General features: G+C 43.3%; 1 non-coding gene across 1 annotated transcript; it reads right to left on the bottom strand.

The window, feature by feature from the left end:
- Window positions 1-3,204: 3,204 nt before the first annotated feature.
- LOC116082946 lies at window positions 3,205-3,368 on the bottom strand. Its single transcript, XR_004115548.1, has one exon. It is a non-coding gene; the product is annotated as a U1 spliceosomal RNA (small nuclear RNA).
- Window positions 3,369-3,782: the final 414 nt, after the last annotated feature.

Here is a 3,782-nt window from a genome sequence, read left to right as displayed (position 1 = left end):
TGGTCTACAGAGTGAGTTCCAGGACAACCAGGGCTAACAGAAACCTTGTGACAAACAAAAACCCACCAAATAAACAAAAACAACAACAAAAATAAACTTGCAAATAAAAACTATCAGACACCACAATTAGCACGACCCCAAATCTGTGCATATCAATGAGCATCTCTGTACTTGGAAGAGCCGATCTGAGGTTGTGTAGCTGGGCACTGGACTTTACACTCAATATATTTTATCCACTTATTCTCCACCACACCCCAAAAATCTGTGACAGAGGTAGAAGTAGAAAAGCAATTAGTGGGAACTGGAGAGATGGCTCAGCAGTTAATAGCACTGACTGCTCTTGCAAAGGTCCTGAGTTCAATTCCCAGCAACCACATGGTGGCTCACAACCATCTGGAATGGGATCTTATGCCCTCTTCTGGTGTGTCTGAAAACAGCAACAGTGTACTCATATACATAAAATAAATAAATCTAAAAAAAAAAGAAAAGCAATTAGTTTTATTTCCTTTCTTGTTACTCATTCTGTTAGGGTGTTGGAGTTTATTTGCATTGTGAGTGAGTGTGTGTGTGTGTGTGTGTGTAAGTTGTATGTTTGTGATGTATTTGCATGTGAAGGGTGGTGCATTAGCCCACGAAGAGCAGTTTAAAGGTCCCCTAGTGTCTTGTTCTGTCATTCTCTTATTTCCTTAGACAGGGTCTCGTTGAACTAGAGCTGGAATGGCAGTCGCTGATTCCCAACAATCCTGCCTCTACCCCTAAGTGCTGTGGCCTGTGTGTGGCTAGGCCTGGCTTTTCATGTGGGTCCTGGGGATTTGAACTCAGGTCCCCATGCTTACATAGCAATCAATAACACTTACCTGCTGTGCCATCTCTCCAACTCCCTTATTTTGTTTTGCTTTGTTGAGACAGGATCTCCTAATGGTGCCATAGGTGCTCTCTAATATTCAGTGGTTCTCTTATCTTACTCTCCAGAGTGCTGGGATTACAGGAGTGTGACACCCTGCCTAACTAATTTATTATCTTAATGAGAGCTACTTTATAATTTAAGGTTTGTTAATCAGAAAATCAGCATGTTTGAAAAAATAGTCAAATTATTAAACTAATAAATGCAGTTTTAAATGATTAAGTGGATAAGATATCAAGTTGTTAGGTTTATACGTAGAATGATAAAGTAAATGTTTAATGTAAAAGTTTGAGATTTTTTTAATTTAGAAGTAAAACATTAATTTTTTAATTACAAAACAATTTTTAAATAATTATTCCAGGCTAAAGAGTATTTACTGGGTTTTTAAGATTTCCTCTCCCCTCTTTCATACTACTATACAGAAAATTCACAAGAAAATATCTAAGTTTTTAAGTATGGACTCTGCAGTGAATTGCCAAGAAAGGACTATGGACAGAGGATGGGCAGCAAGGTGCAGAGCTAGGAGAGTGAGATTCATAGAACACACAACATGAACTCTGACCCTAGACTCTCCAAACCTAATTCCTTCCTGGTGTCCAGGCCTGTAACTCCACATGCTTACACCAGGCCTGTAACTCCACGTGCTTACACCAACTTTGCATTTCATTATTTCCAGAAGGCTTTTCCTCAGAAATAATGCATTTAGTGTGTTGGCCACTTAACTCTACAGGCTGGAAGCCCTGCACTGGTGTTCCACTCTTTCATCCCTCTCCCTTACTTAAAGCCAAGGTCTGACCCTGTGGGCCTTTCTGTGTTAGACCGATTCACTTCCAGCTGTCATGTCGTCTATGATCATGTTTATGCCAGACATATCCTACACGACTACTACAGCAGTCGTGTGTATGTGTGTGTGTGTGTGTGTGTGTGCGCACGTGTTTGCGTGTGTGCATGCACAGGTACATAAATACATGTGTACAAGTGTACATAAATACATGTGTATATATGTACGAAGACCAGAGGTCAGTCCTGAGTGCCTTGCTCAGTTACTATCTTATTTCTTGAAACATGATCTCTCACCAGACCTGGAGCTTGTGAACCCAGCTAGGTTGCTTAGCCATGGAATTCTAAGGAAGTGCCCCTCTCTACCTTATCTGGAATTACAAATATGCATTACTGCAAACAGCCTTTTATGCAGGTGTTGAGGATCCAAGTTTACGTCATTATGCTTGCACAGCAAGTACTTTGTGATTGGAGCCATCTCTTCAGACCATGCAGTAGTCTTGATATCTGCCCAGCTGTACTCCATCAAACTGTTGCCATGTCTATCTTTTTTTTTTTTTTTTTTGAGACAGGATCTTACCGTGTAGTCCAGGCTAGAATTGAACTCATGACTCTTCTGCCTCATTCCCCCGAGTGCAGGGATCACAGGTGTGCGCCATCTTGCTGGGCATCTAATATTATAATGATCTCTAGCATTCCATTTGCATGAGTTTCTGTGACTCCCAACATAGGTCAAACAGAACCTAAGGTCTCCTGATACTAAATAACTAGGACCTAAGCTCCCCTGACACTCACTAACTGAAGTCCTCCCTGACACTCACTAACTAGGAGTCCCCCCTAACACTAACTGGGAGTCCTCCCTGACACTCACTAACTGGGAGTCTTCCCTGACACTTACTAATCGGAGTCCTCCCTGACACTAGCTAACTGGGAGTCTTCCCTGACACTCACTAACTAAGAGTCTTCCCTGACACTCACTGAGAGTCCTCCCTGACACTCACTAACTAGGAGTCCTCCCTGACACTAACTGAGTCCTCCCTGACACTAACTGGGAGTCTTCCCTGACACTAACTGGAGTCCTCCCTGACACTCACTAACTGGGTGTCCTCCCTGACACTAACTGAGTCCTCCCTGACACTCACTAACTGGAGTCCTCCTTCAGCTTCCTCACTTCTTCTCTGTTTCTCTCTTCTTGCTGCCAAGCTAACTTGCAGCCAACACTCTGCATGGCACTGTCTGAGGAATGCGGCTTTCTGTGGCCCTTTTACCACTGTCTAGAAGACTCTGACCCTTTTTGCACTTGACCCTTCAAATCTGGATTCTTACCCCACCCCCTCGAGTCTTGTGAAGTATTGAAGTCCTCCAGGCGTTGTCAGAGATTCACCACCTGCACTTCGCAGCCTTTGCTGCATCTGTGCACACTTGTGGTCTTAACTTTGGCTTGTTTATATTACATACTCAGTAACAGTATCTTTGCTCTTGCACACCTCTTCTTAAAGAGATGGTATCAATTTTTTTTTCAGAGGAGAGCGCAAACGCAGTCCCCCACTACCACAAATTATGCAGTCGAGTTTCCCACATTTGGCGAACTCGTGGGGGTCAGCACATCTGGAGTGCAATGGATAAGCCTCGCCCTGGGAAAACCACCTTCGTGATCACGGTATCTCCCCTGCCAGGTAAGTATGGTATAAATATTTTTAGGAAAAGATTTTTTTTTTCCTGCTTTGCCAACCCCAGGATTGTTAAGAGAATCAAAGGAGACAGTTTGCGTGAAAGTGCTTTGCTAGCTGTAAGATTTTAATCAACTATAGTGTAAAGGGGTCCTGATGGCACCGAAAATGTTGAGGACTTGGACTTGGAAGATTGAGTTCCTTTACTCTCTCTCTCTCTCTCTCTCTCTCTCTCTCTCTCTCTCTCTCTCTCTCTCTCTCTCTCTTTCTCTTCCTTTCTTTCTCTTTCTCTCTCCTTCTCCCCCTCCTCCTCCCTCCCTCTCTCTTTCCTTTCCTCTCATCTTTTCTTTGGGGCGGGGAAGGGGCTAGCCTACTTATATAGCTGAAGCCAGCCTTGAACTCCTGATCTTCCCTTTGTTTCCCAAGTG

The sequence above is a fragment of the Mastomys coucha genome, unplaced genomic scaffold, assembly GCF_008632895.1.
Source record: "Mastomys coucha isolate ucsf_1 unplaced genomic scaffold, UCSF_Mcou_1 pScaffold7, whole genome shotgun sequence".
Taxonomy (NCBI): Eukaryota; Metazoa; Chordata; class Mammalia; order Rodentia; family Muridae; genus Mastomys; species Mastomys coucha.
The sequence above is the reverse complement of the archived record's forward strand: the minus strand, read 5'-3'. Positions and strand labels throughout refer to the sequence as shown.